The following is a 14,958-nucleotide window of genomic DNA, read 5'->3' on the forward strand; positions in this document are numbered from 1 at the left end:
AAAAAAAAAAAAAAAAAAAAGGAGTAAATTAAGCTTGTAAAACACTTTAAAACAGGTATATAGAAAGTGTTGAAGGCGGTCCTGACATTACTTATCTTTTGCCCATCCTTGTCTTTCTCCTTCATAGTCTAAAATGTTTTACAAAGGACTGTTTCTCATGACACTGAGAATGAACCCCAAATTCCTTTCACTGACCTATTCCACTTTTATACAGTAAGCCTCTTACTCACTTCTCCAGCTTCATCCCAGGCCATTGTCTTCTCACTGCACTGCTGTCCCAGTCCTCTTTCGGTTTTGTGTTCTAACTGAGCGCGTACAGTGTTAGGACATTTTTGTGTGCCACTTCCTCTGGCCAGAACACCCTGTCCTGTTCCCATTTAAAGTGGGTTCCACCCTCGGTTGTGTTCTTATTCAACCCATTATTTACTTTCTTCTCTGAGCTCACCTGATCTTGAAGGCTTTTTTATTCTTTGTCTACTTATGGATATGTGTGGCGGATCCAGGGAGTTAGTGAATTTTTCTCTGCATTCTGTAAACATGTGTATTGCATGAATCTGGAATAGGTCAGCACTCACTGGGTATTTATTAAAGAAATGAGTAGTTGTAAGACACTGTAGATTTTCACTGGATGAATGAGAAAATCAAATGTTGCCTGGTAAAAACAAGTGTTAAGTCAGCCATCACAGTTTTCTGAGACATGCAGCCAAGCCAGAGAGACTCTGAGGGAAGGCCGTCTTTCATTGTATAATCAACCCACTGTAGAGGAAAGTTCCTCTCTCACCTAAGGGAACATGGATCTTCCTTGATTGTTTACTTTGGTATTTCTAAATTAGCACGATTTACCAAAAATGTTTGGGTCACTCAGTACATGCATGTGATTTATTTCTAAATGGCTATCTTTAAAAAAATCTTCCTCATCTGTATTAATGTCCCTAGAGTTTTTAGATTTTTTTGCCTGTATTTCATTAAAGATGATGTCATAGAAAATTTTTGTCAAATTTCTCATTCTGGTCTGTGCCTGGAATATTGAGAGTGATGCAGTCTAAGAAAGTTCAGGATTTTGAAGTTTAATCATTTACATTCTAACACTAAAGCTATAAATCTGCTGTGCAGTGTTGCTTACTTTTACTGCTCACTGGATGGATAAGTCTATGTGCTTTTTAAATTTCTTATAAAGATTTGGGTCAAAACTAGCAGTGTGGTCAATAAATTAATTTCTTGAGAGTTTGTCAGAATTGTGGGATGATTTGGGAGGAGCAGAATTGTGTAAAATCAATCGTCTATTTTTAAACTTCATATTCTAAAATTCTAAACAGAAAGTTTTTTATTCATTAATATTTTCTTGATTTCATAATGCTAAAAATTAAGTAAGATGAATGTTGTGTTAAGAAATGGGAGCAAATCCAAGACAAAGAATCAGATGATTTATTAAATTTGCAACTTAAAAAAAAAACACAGTTTGAAAGATTGCTCTGTTTGAGGAAAGGACATAAAATTTTGTTGAGATAACTTAGGGTATAAATCAAGGTCATTTATGTTCATTTGAACATTCATACTCACATCTGGAAATATCCAGAATGACTACACTAAATCCTGCAGGTAAATTCTTTTCTCAGCTGAGCATGCCATATTGTTGTAGTTAATCAAGAAATCTACCAAAATTAAATTTGTCCTCCTACTTTTTAGTTTAGAAATTTAGGGGATCACTGGGACTCAAAAGAAAATTCAATAAATAATGGACCATCCTAGGGGTACTTCTTTTAACTTAAAATCCCTCTGAGATATCCTCAGGTTTTAAAATAGCTTTTATTTTCCTATTTTTGTGTGTGTTTGTGTAGGCCTACATGTTCATATTAGTCATCAGTGTTGTCAGAACCTTGGCTAGAGTCATAGTCCAGACCTCTTGAGGTCACTGGGGGGTCGGCTACAGTTTCCACCTCTTGCTTTTCATGGGCCCCACTCTGAGAAAGATGCTTCTTCTCTCTCTCCTCTTTCAAGGTCATCTTTGAGGACATCTTCTGAAGGTTTTTCTGAGATGCTGCCTCTTCTGAGCACAACACTGTCTATTCTTGTATCACCAGTATAGGAGCTCATGCAATTTATAAGTACTTGGCTTAATGATGCGCTCCCTGAAAGACCTTGAGGAGAGGGATCAGGTGGCATTCATCTTTAGGATCCCTTCCCTGTCCTCATAGCACATTCATGGTCCATGTTCAGCAAACTTTTGTACAATGACATGACTTAGGGTTTCTAGACAATCTGTATTGTAATTTATGTTGATACAAAGGGGTAATGTTAGCATCAAATGAGAAGTCAGAGTTCTATCAATGCCATCTTGATGAAAATATTTATATCATTATATCTTATGTCCTAGGTTTCTTCTTGACTGACTACCCAGGGCGAGTTGGAATGGCTATGTGCCTCTCTCTGAATCCCCAAATCTTTAATTGTAATGATGAACTTACATAGAGAGGCTTATTTGAAACGTCATTATAGTGTGGATGATAACCTTCTTAGTTTCCACATCTGATATTCCTCCAAAGGTGTGTATGTTTTGACTAATGTATTCTCTTTATGCTAAGCTTTCTTTAAAGTGATATGAGTGCTCCATAATGTTGTTATTTTTTGTTTGTTTGTTTTTTTGAGACAGGGCTTCATTCTGTTACCCAGGGTGGAGTGCAGTGGCGTAACCACAGCTCACTGCAGCCTCTGCTCCAGGACTCAAGCAATCCTCCCACCTTAGCCTCCGGAGTCGCTGGGACTACAGGCATGCACCACCACACCTGGCTAATTTTTGTATGTTTTGTAGAGACAGAGTTTCGCCATATTGCCCAGGCTGGTCTTAAACTCCTGAGCTGAAGGAATCCTTCCTCTTCAGCTTCCCAAAGTGCTGGGATTACAGGCATGAGCCACCACACCCGGTCCCATAACTGTTAGTTTAATTAGCACCTTTCTGCTTTAATTCATGTTGACTATCGAGAAAATCTATCCCCCCGTATAATTAGTGTTTTAAAAGATACTTTTAGATAGTGATCAAAACTTATTTATTAAGTAGAATGTAAATTATTACAAATGATATGAATACCATAGGTTGTAGTTTTTATATGACAACTTAGATTATAAAATGCAATTCTAGCCAGGCACATTGGCTCATGCCTGTAATCCCAGCACTTTGGGAGGCCCGACAGGAGCCAATTGCTTGCTTCCAGGAGTTCAAGAGCAACTGGGGCAACATAGTGAGACTTCGTCTCTATAAAAAATACAAAAAAAAAAAAAAAAATAGTTGAGCATGCTGGTGCATGCCTGTAGTCCCAGCTATTCAGGAGGCTGAGGTGGGAGGATTGCTTGAGCTGAGGAGGTTGAGGCTGCAGTGATCCAAGGTTGCACCATTGCACTCCAGTCTAGGCAACAGATAAATTTGAGTACAAATGGCTGATCATCTTCATATTAATATGAAATTGCATTTTTTGATACAGGATCTTATTCTGTCTTGTGGCCTTCTGTAATAGGTTATCTTGTCCAAATTCTGGAGTAAAGCCCAGAAGAATTTTAATCTAGATAATTTATTCTTTAACCTTTGAAATACTGTATCAGCTACATGACAATGGCTTATAACTGAGCTCTAAATAAATGAAATAACTTTTGCAAGAGTGAATCATGTCACTGAGAACCAAGGGGAAACATGAAGAAGTGATGATGATGATTATTATTATTATTATTATTATTTTTTTTTTTTAGAACGGAGTTTCGCTGTTGTTGCCCAGGCTGGAGGGCAATGGCCTATCTCGGCTAACCACAGCCTCCGCCTCCTGGGTTCAAGCGATTCTCCTGCTTCAGCCTTCCAAGTAGCTGGGATTACAGGCATGCACCACCACACCTGGCTAATTTTTGTATTTTAGTAGAGACAGGGTTTCTCCCTGTTGGTCAAGCTGGTCTCGATCTCCTGACCTCAGGTGATCTGCCCGCCTCGGCCTCCCAAAGTGCTGGGATTATAGGCATGAGCCACCGAGCCCGACCTGAAGTGATGATTTGAACAGTGTGTTAACGGTCTGCATTCTGCCTTGCACCCAAATGGCATCACCTATGGGAGTGATAAAAGCCCCTGCCTTTCTCTCCCTCCTCAATCCTTGGGATTTCCAACAACAACAAAAGAGAAGCCAGGAAGAATGCTGTGTTGTGAGTACCCCAGGAAGGGTTTTCCTTTATGAAGAGGCAAACCTAGTTAGGAAATACATAACCATGGACTGCAGGAAAGATAGTTGAGTCTGCATGGAGGATAGTGACCAGGGACCCATAAGAGGAGCGGTAGTGACTGAGGCCTGCAGGATGCATGGAAACATCCTTGACACCGAGGGCAGCAACTGTGAACACACTCCTCCTACTTCTCCTAGGCAGAGCTAGGATGGATGAACAGAGTTCTTTTCAGGGAGACTCACTAGGTAGATGACTACACATGAAACACTTTTTTTTTTTTTTTCCGCCTCCTGGGTTCAAGCGATTCTCCTGCCTCAGCCTCCCAAGTAGCTGGGATTACAGGCATGCACCACCACACCTGGCTAATTTTTGTATTTTTAGTAGAGACAGGGTTTCTCCCTGTTGGTCAAGCTGGTCTCGATCTCCTGACCTCAGGTGATCTGCCCGCCTCGGCCTCCCAAAGTGCTGGGATTATAGGCATGAGCCACCGAGCCCGACCTGAAGTGATGATTTGAACAGTGTGTTAACGGTCTGCATTCTGCCTTGCACCCAAATGGCATCACCTATGGGAGTGATAAAAAGCCCCTGCCTTTCTCTCCCTCCTCAATCCTTGGGATTTCCAACAACAACAAAAGAGAAGCCAGGAAGAATGCTGTGTTGTGAGTACCCCCAGGAAGGGTTTTCCTTTATGAAGAGGCAAACCTAGTTAGGAAATACATAACCATGGACTGCAGGAAAGATAGTTGAGTCTGCATGGAGGATAGTGACCAGGGACCCATAAGAGGAGCGGTAGTGACTGAGGCCTGCAGGATGCATGGAAACATTCTTGACACCGAGGGCAGCAACTGTGAACACACTCCTCCTACTTCTCCTAGGCAGAGCTAGGATGGATGAACAGAGTTCTTTTCAGGGAGACTCACTAGGTAGATGACTACACATGAAACACTTTTTTTTTTTTTTTTTTTTTTTGAGACAGAGTCTCACTCTGTTGCCCAGGCTGGAGTACAGTGGCACCATCTCTGCTCACTGCAAGCTCCGCCTCCCAGGTTCATGCCATTCTCCTGCCTCAGCCTCCAGAGCAGCTGGGACTACAGGCGTCCGCCACCACACCCGGCTAATTTTTTGTATATTTAGTAGAGACGGGGTTTCACCATTTTAGCCAGGATGGTCTCGATCTCCTGACCTTGTGATCCACCTGCCTCGGCCTCCCAAAGTGCTGAGATTACAGGCATGAGCCACCGCACCCGGCGAAACACTTTCAATGGGAATATTTTGTTCCATCAGATTTTAGCAATATCACATTTGAAAATAGGGGAAGCACACACAGATACAATTAGTTTCACCGCTTCACTTATGTATCTAAACAAACCTGTAAACAAAACCAAGCAAACCAAGAAACAAATAAAACCTCAAATCTAATATAATAATAATAGGCTGGGGGCAGTGGCTCATGACTATTATTAATCTCAGCACTCTGGTAGGCTAATACAGAAGAATTGCTTGAGCCCAGAGTTCGAGACCAGCCTGGGCAACACAGTGACATCCTATCTCTATAAAGATTATTTTAAAAATTAGCCAGGTTTAGAGGCATCCACCTGTAGTCCCAGGTACTTGGGAGGCTGAGGCAGCGGGATCACTTGAGCCTAGGAATTTGAGATTACAGCTAGCTATGATCATGCCATTGTATTCCAGCCTGGGTAAAAGAGCAAGGTCTGTCACCAAAGTAAATAAATAAGTAAAATAATAATAATAATTTTTACCCTATCACAAAAAATACAGCCAGTCAGATACAGTGCACACTAATTATTGTAAAAATTTTCTGAAATACACATACATCATTAACTTGATAACTGTAAATTTAACACTGATTGGTGGGTGTGAACAAAGGTATGATCAAGTAAAATAAATATATAGGCAATTTCACAGTCTTAATAATACAATTTCAAGAGCTAATATTGAGCATTTACTGTATGCACACTCATGCATTATGGGACTGTCTTTGGCGCTAATATCACAAAACTTTATTGTTTTACACTGGTAATTTTGTCACTGATGAAAACTGTTTCAGCTATAGATCCCCACCAGTGCGGAGATTTTGGGATGTGGGAGAAAAATGATGGTCTCGACCCCCACCTGAGCCATTGTCCCGTGGTGGGTGAAAGCCAAACAACGCAGCTTGAGTTCTGCCTCCGCTTTTACAGCTCTGTGGTGTTGGGCAAGTTAGCTAATATGTCCCTGCATTAGTGTTCTCAACTAATGGGGATAAAGCTCACATATACCTTATATGTTTTTGGAGACAATTAAGAGTTAGTATACGTAAAGAATTCAACAAGTTAGTTGCTGATCCACTATGTACATATTAGCTATTATAACTTATTCGGACAAACAGCTAATGCACGTGGAGCTTAATACCTAGGTGACCGGTTGATAGGTGCAGCAAACCACCATGGCACACGTTTACCTATGTAAGCAACCTGCACATTCTGGACATGTAAATAAAAATAAAAAATAAAAAAAACTATTATTATTACTATTATTAGAATTGTTTAGATGAAGAGGTAGCTTGATATTTTGGAAAAATGCATGGTCTTTGGAGTCAAGATAGGTCTTACTCCCTGCTTCAGTGAGCTGCGTTACTTAACACATGGATATCAATTTTTTCCCAATATAAAATAAGATGTCATAATAACTCCTGCCCTTGGCTGTAGAAGGGTCAGTGAAGATGAATGTAATGATGATTGTTGTTAAACATAAAGTCATTTTTACAAATACAGTTTCATCAACAATATTTATAACACCTATTAATAACAAAATGTGCTAGGTGTTATGAGAAATCAAAAACATAGTTAAAATATGATCTTGTCTTCCTGCAATTTAATAATGTGCTGGCTCATTAGCTGTGAAACCCAAAGGCCTTATCTACTTTGTATTAATATTTTTTCAAGCGTGGAAATAAGCCCAGAAGGGTATTGCGTGATGTCTCCTCTTCTTCCCTTACCGTCTTTCCTATAGAGGCAAAATCCTCAGTGTGAAAGGCCACGTAGTACTCTGTTAGATATCTTGCAGGTGTTACTTATCAATGGTTCTTGCTTAAAAGTAAAATGAGAAGTGTCGCATGAGACTCATCCTATAAACAGAGCATTCCAGGTGAGATGGCAAGAAAAACTCCAAACAGTCCTGAGATGATAACTGATCCAGTGGAGATGATTTATCTATTCAGTTGATGCAAACATAATTGCGGTTTATACCCTTGAATGTAAGACAAAAACCGCAATTACGTTTGCACCAACCTAATATATACATATGTCTTTTGGAGACAAGGTCTTGCTCTGTCGCCCAGGCTGGAGTGCAGTGGTGCGACCATAGCTCACTGCAGCCTCAACCTCCCAGGCTCAAGTGATCCTCCCATCTCAGCCTCCTGAGTCCGCTGGGACCATAGACACATGCCGCCACACCCAGCTGATTTTGAGATAAGTCTTCTTGCCGTAGAGTCAATGGCAGTGTTGTTCTGACCTTCTGCCACAGCAAAACATCCCTGCAGGTTGAGGATTAGTTCTTGCAAATAAGTGATTTCTAAATTATTGATTGGTTCTTTTCACACATTTTGCAGATTTCTTTTATTAAACAAGTTATATCTAATAGGAAAATACACTGAGTTGATGATCTCCAATAAAACTTTAATGCCACCCAGATGAATGCCAACCAGATTATGAGTTGCCCATTGGAAGCCTCAAGGAGCCTTCACTGATTTTGTATTCTCAAATTGCATGTGTGTGCTAAAATGATTGCATAGAGATTCCACATGAAGCCATGCATGTGTGTAGGTGCTCCCACTAGACTAATTCCTTGACTTATTAGGGAACAAGTTAAGAATTACTTCATGTCATGACCAGCTAGTTCTTGTAACTACCGATAAGAAAGCTCATAAGGAATGTCTGATTCTGAAACAATATCATCTCTTTTACTGATGGAGAGTGGTATGTTTTTCTTTTTTCTATTTTTTTAAATAGGGAATGGTGTGCTGAGATGAAAAAAAAATCAAGTAGGTTTCCAGGGAGGCATTTTTAAAGGCACCATCTCAGAAGGATGAGGCAATGGTAGGTATCAGGAATAGTTACTGGCGAGTCCAGCATGGCAGTCAATGACTGTGTTCTGAACTGCACCGTTGGACTGGAGAACCAGTGTGTGGCCAGGCTGTGGGCTCGGGCAGTTGTTCAAAACCCTGAACCTGGAGCTCAGACCAGAGGGCTGCCTGGGAGGCTCACTGTCATTCATTGTAACCCTAAAAACCTCATCTTTCCTTGAGCCTGAGTGTTCCTATCTGATCAGAGCTTAGATGCAAGATTGGGAAGGAAGGTGATGGAGTTGGGGTCTGCCTGGAGGACAGCCCAGGTGAGTCATGGCTGGGTGGGCTGTAGGTCCATTCTCACCGCCTCATTTTTCTAAGGGGAAACAGATCCACAAGGGAGGGGCAGCTGCAGATCATTGGCCACACTTATGGGAAACCTGTGCTGCTGTTACACAGGCCCCTTCATTCTGTTTGCATGCTCTCCTTGTAACCCCTGGGCCTACCAGGACGCCAGGGTGTCTGTTGGAAGAGGCATCCAAGAAGGATCTTTAGGCTGCAGGATGGAAGCACACGCCACAGCATGAACTTAGGTAGATGGTTTATTCATTACCTTTTAATATCTTCCTCTTTCTTTGCTGTCAAACATGGGTAATAAAATACCTAACCTGTCACGTTATAAGAAGTAATTGAGGCCAGGCACAATGGCTCACGCCTGTAATCCCAACATGTTAGGAGGCTGAGGAGGGAGAATTACTTGGGTTCAGGAGTTCGAGACCAGCCTGGGCCACACAGTGAGACTTCATCTCTACAAAAAATTTAAAAATTAGCCAGACATGGTGATGCACACCTGTAGTCCCAGCTACTTGGGAGGCTGAGGTGGGAGGATCGCTTGAACTCAGGAGTTTGAGACTGTAGTGAGCTGTGATTGTTCCACTGTACTCCAGCCTGGCCAACAAAGAGTAACCCACCGTAAAAAAAAAAAAAAAAAAAAAAAAAAAATTGGGTGAAAACAATGTCTATGAAACGCTCAGTGCCTGGTGATGTCTAAGGAATGCCCAAACTTTCTAGGTAAGGGGTAGGGGATGCATGGGGTGAGAGTCCCGTCGTATGAGCATGAATGGCAACTCATCACTATTGCTGAAAGTGCCTGATCCAGAATTAAAATATTTCAACGGAAAATTCAGAGGAAACTTTAGAATGCTGAAAAATGCCATATCAGTCAGTCTTACTGGTTAATTGGCTTTTCTGAAGTACATACACACTTATTTTTTTTTTTTTTTTTTTTTTTTGAGATGGAGTCTCACTCTTTCATCCAGGCCGTAGTGCAGTGGCATAATTTCAGCTCACTGCAACCTCTGCCTCCCAGGTTCAAGTGATTCTCCTGCCTCAGCCTCCCAAGTAGCTGAGATTACAGGCACCCACCACAACACTCAGCTAGTTTTTGTATTTTTAGTAGGGACGAGGTTTTACCATGTTGGCCAGGCTGGTCTTGAACTCCTGACCTCAAGTGATCCACCTGCTTTGGCCTCCAAAAGTGCTGGGATTACAGGCGTGAGCCACTGTGCCCAGCACACACTTCACTTTGGATCAAGCCCTTTAGAGCGTCTGAGCTTCTTTTCTAGTCCCTTACTGCACCCAGGCAATCCCAAGCCTGGTGCCTTCCTACCTCCAGCCTTTGATTTATGCTATTCTGTCTGCCTGTGTGCAACATTTCCTTTCCCTCCTTACTGAAATTCTACCCATCCTGTGTTGCATGAGTTGATGAATAATTTTGAAAAAATAATTATTGGTAATCATTAATCTCTACTGACTTATTTCATTGATGCATTTTTCAGCCTGGTTAAACCAAGTCTAGCAGTGCTTTTGGATTACTTTGGTGGTGAAAATTGTTTACTTTAAAAAAAAAAATTGAAACAAACAAAAGTAGAAAGCAGTGGTTTCTAGCTCATTTGGAGTGTCCAAAGTGACATGCTTGGAAATTTGCGATTTTTAAATAATTGTCTGTTCCTCCTCATGGCCACAGTTCGGGGTACATCTCATAAAGTAGAAAAACACAAATGAAGGTCAGCTCTCTGACTCACTGTATGTAAACCTCTCAGAAATTCACCCTTGGCTGCACTGCTCACCAGAAGTCCATTTTCTTCTAGAATAAACATTTGCAATGATCAAAAAGTCCATCTTGGACCATCTGAATGACCCCAGCATCTCATTTTACCCTTTTTGTTTGTAGCTCCTGCAGAGTGGGTGTTCAAAATATCAGACAGGTGCTACTAGTACAGGCAGAGGNGTAGTAACAGGTCTGGCATCAGGCTCAGAGCTATAGACGACTCAAATCTTATAATATGATAGACTTACTTTATGAAACCCAAAGGTAACATTATATAAAGTACACAATCATGAGAAGGAAATGAGAACTTCTGAACCTAGGACTTTTTTTTTTACTGTTTTACCATATGCACTTAGGTTCAATCTACATTTGAAACCACTGGGCATTATCAGCATGTCTCTGCAAGAGTCAGCTACTGCTTTTGCTGAATTGGTGGCTGCATTTTCTCTTAAGGGGGAATGCTTTGGAGTGTGTTTTCCTGATAATTTGGAGTGGTCTTTGCTGAATGGTGATCCTAGGTTGGAATTTCCTACATTGTACACCAAGAATCAGTTGGCTGGATGAAAAACAAGGGACAAAGGGTTTTTCCTTTCCCAGTATTCTCAAAATTCTCAGTAAGAACTGAAGGTATGATGACTCTTCAGTGACGTCGGTTGTACTTGAGGAGGGGTGCAGGATTTCGTGGAAACACCCCTAAGCCTGATAGTGAGGACATCTATGCTGTAATCCAGGTCTGCTGCTAATTAGTTGTTTGCAATTACTAGGTTTTTGGTATGTTTAAAGACTGCAGAGACATGCATTCATTCCTTTTCACTATGAAGAATGTGTGAATGTAAATTAAGAACCATAGCTAGCTCAGAAGTACAAATAATTCGTGAAGCTTATTTAATACTTGAAAATTTCAATTTATGCCAGTTCATTCAATTTTTCTATATACAGTTGACTGAACACTTTCTGGTTTTGTAATCCCTGTTAAGGAGAATTCTTTGCAATGGATTTTCATGATAGTCTGGATAGTCTTAGTGATCTTATGTTAGAATTTATTTTATTGCCAGTATGACTTAGTCCAATTCAAAACTGATGATCAAGAAAAATTCCTTTCATGGCATTCCTGAAAACATAATTTTTAAGTCAAAGGATGAAGGGGTGAACTAGGAAATTGGAAAGTCAGTATTATATGCAATTGAATTTGTGAGTATGTTGAAGATTCTGATGATCAGGGTAATTCTAGGGGCCTGTAAGTTCGAACATTGAGATTGTTGATACTAAGTTCTGAACACATATTACTCAGATGAATCTTACATTAAACATTTTGTGATTTCAAAGGACTTAAAGTAGTTATGCAAATCGGTGTGGTGCAGCAACTACAGTATAACCTTCAGATGTTAGGGAATCAACGACTGGAAAAAAAAGAGGACAGTATTTGAATGTTATTACAAAGACACCTATGATTCTTGAAGGTGATTTCAAAGGCAGACAATGGGGTAAATTGTGATTGAAATACACACTCAATCTCTATGATATGCTCCTTCCACTTAGAAAGTGGGATGAAAGCTCATCAATTGAAGAGTAATTGCTAAAAGATTTCTCCTCTATCTAGCTTTGGAGTATGTAGGAGTTAATCAGGGTATTTTGTCTGCTCAGAAATCAAAAGAGATGAACTGAGTTATGCAGACATGGGGAAAATAAAGTTTAGTTTAATATTTAGCTTTTAAAATTAGTACTCGATGGGCATTTAAAAAAGTGTACAATTATCAAAACTTCAATATCTAATCCTTTTATGTAAACTATGGTGGATACATGGAAACACCAGGAGATGGGTGCTGGTTCTTGTTAACTTTTCTTTCTCTGTCAGCCACAAGAGTGCCTGTCCCATAGCAGTAAACTAATAAATATTTGCTAAATTAAGAAGTGGGAAGGGCGTTGTAGGTTATTGATCAAATAAAAATAAATATATTTTGTTGTTTATTCAAAAATTTCCCTGACTTAATTTTTTAAAAATGTAACTAAAACTCATCTGTGTTTGTTTTGCCTCGAGTAAAAGATTATTTTATGTCAATTACCTTTTCATGCTGAGGCAACAGTTTCCCAGTTTCCCTGTTCTGCTAAACTAATTTCCTGATTCCTCTTTCACCAGGGACCATTCCCCTCCAAAATCCTACAAGGTGGGTCCATGACATCTGCTAGAGAAAAAGAGGGACATGTTGGAGCGATAGGATTCCCGTGGGCACTGACATACTGGCCTCTGAGGGTAGGAAGACTAATGCTTAGTACAGGAAAGAAGGGAAAGAAGGCCTTGGCGAGGACTGTTTTAACTTAGCATTTCTCATAAGCTCCTTCAGTGGAGACTTCGCCGGAAACCTTTGCCCACCTTCTAATGGCATTTCCTGCCTGTGGGGCTCCACGCGGGACGTCACATCCGGTGATGCGTAGGGCATCGGGTGCGGAAATGTGTGCGTGCCTCCTGGCGCGTGCGAGTACGTGCGCGTGCGAGTACGTGCGCGTGCGTGCATTTACTGTGCGTTAGTACGTTGATTGACGTGTGAGTATATTTTCTTCCTTTTAACGATGTTCCGCTACGGAATGACTGAAGTCTTTCAGGGCTGAAAGTTATGTTAGTTTTAGCTTGAATACGCTCAAATACGTATTTAATGCAGCAAACCTTTGAAATAGTTCGGAAAGCCATTCTTTTCCCCATTCTTATTTCTTTGGTTACTGGCTTTGAATAGCAAACATTATTTTTCTATACTAAGAAATTTGAAAAGAAATTTTTAAGCCACTCTGACTAAAGACGGTGGAGTTAGAGTTGATATTTCCTTTAAATTTGTAGAGAAAACAGATTTTCATATATTTTTATAGAGACAAAATACTGATGAAGGTGATATACAGTTAACTTATGATTTTTCTAAGATTTAATTAGATGGCAAATTTACAGTAATTATTAATATGTTCACTGCTTTTATTAAAAACCATCAATTCTGAATCCGCAATGACACAATCGGTGAGTACGTTTTATGTCTTGTATCTGTATTTTTGCAGTGTTAAAATGTCAAGAGAAAAACGAAGACTTTTAATATGATTTTTAAGGAACATTTTCATTAAGTGGTGGTTTCTGATGCATGTATTTGCCCATATACTTTTGTATTAGGGATTCTATGAATGCATGCACTACAACTCTTAAACACAGAGCAGGTTTAAAGCCTGTCATCTGGGATGTATGGATGAATGGGGCCTGGGAACACCCTTGAATTTTACATGTAAAATTTATGTGCACCAGGGAAAGATTCAGTGGCCTTCAACAACACAAGAAGCTGCAGCTGGCTCACATGGGTTTTCATTGGTGGCCTCTAGCTGCTCAAGTGATGGATTCTGGCTGCTGGTTGATCTCTCTTAGGGCTAAGGTTCATTATTGCACAGACTGATCTTGGAGAAACATCTTGACTGTTTTTTTTAACACTCCAATCCATTTGTTTCATGATCTAGAAGAAGGGAATGCTTGATTAAGTGCAAACAATTATTGCGATTTTATTCCGCTTCACTAAACTTTTAATGAAGTGCATTTTGTACAGTTAAAACCAGGGGTTCCTGGATTTTTTTTTTTTCGTGGGAATTTTGAGAGAAGTAATTCTGACTCAGTATGCTTCCTTGGAGTGGATAATTAATATCAATGGGGAATGGAGTTGTTTTGTCTTTCTCTGGCATGTTGTTCTCTGCCACACCTGGCATGCTGTGGACCTGTAGTAAGTATTAACTAAATATATTTTAGACACAGATGATTAAGGATCTTTTGCTGAAAACGTTCTCTTAATATATCTTTTATACTTCCATTTCCACAGTGACTGCTGAAAACATGATTTTCAATTGTGTTTCTAAGTCTTGGTCGATTTAAGTGTGACATGGGGTGATGGGGAAATAGCAGTTAGGACTAAAGCAAGGTAGAAGGTAACATGATCCATGTAAATTGTGATCAGTGCAAAGGCCTGGAACAGCGGTCACTCTTTCCTGTCCATGAACTTTTGTGCTGTTCCTCTTTGTACACAGTTTAAAATATAAATAAGGAAATGTCATGCTGCCAAGTATGTATCACAGTGCAGGCCACGTAGAAGATGCTTTATATGTGTTGGATGCAGGCCAGTGTTCTCAACTCAGCAGTTTCAGGGGAAGTGAAACAAGCCCTCGCTGGAAACCAGTAGACATAAGGTCTAAGTCCTGGCTGAGCAGTCCAAATGGGTTCCCTAACCTTTTGCCCATCCCCTCAGCTAAGAAGGGCAGGCAGTGCCCCAGGGCAATGCTGGTTTTGTCCAGCTCTCAGAAGGCGCCATTCTTTGCCTATGCTCTCCTGCGTATTGGTGCAAAGCCCACCAACTTCTTGAGTGGAGTTCCTTCACATTCTGTGGAAAACCTGTGGTGCTTTAACATTGGATGGGAAGACTAAGTTATTTTGGGTTCTGGGCTATGTTTTGGTAAAGGAAGCATTCTGTTTTCACCAGGGTATGAGTAGGGATCATTTTCCTTCTTGAGTTTTGCAAACCTGGGTGGAGAAGAAAACCAGTGCGATGTCTTATGGGGTTTTTTTTTTTTTTTTTTT

At 40.4% G+C, this 14,958-nt stretch overlaps 1 protein-coding gene across 1 annotated transcript in view; it reads left to right on the top strand.

Moving 5' to 3' along the window:
* LOC108517621 (neuroligin-4, X-linked-like) overlaps positions 1-14,958 on the top strand; it is a 93,525-nt gene that overhangs the window by 29,691 nt on the left and 48,876 nt on the right. The window contains 1 exon segment of the mRNA XM_017855648.1: positions 2,375-2,543. The gene's annotated coding sequence lies outside the window, so the exon portion shown is untranslated.

Source organism: Rhinopithecus bieti, unplaced genomic scaffold (assembly GCF_001698545.2).
Source record: "Rhinopithecus bieti isolate Rb0 unplaced genomic scaffold, ASM169854v2 scaffold_39746, whole genome shotgun sequence".
NCBI classification, from domain to species: domain Eukaryota; kingdom Metazoa; phylum Chordata; class Mammalia; order Primates; family Cercopithecidae; genus Rhinopithecus; species Rhinopithecus bieti.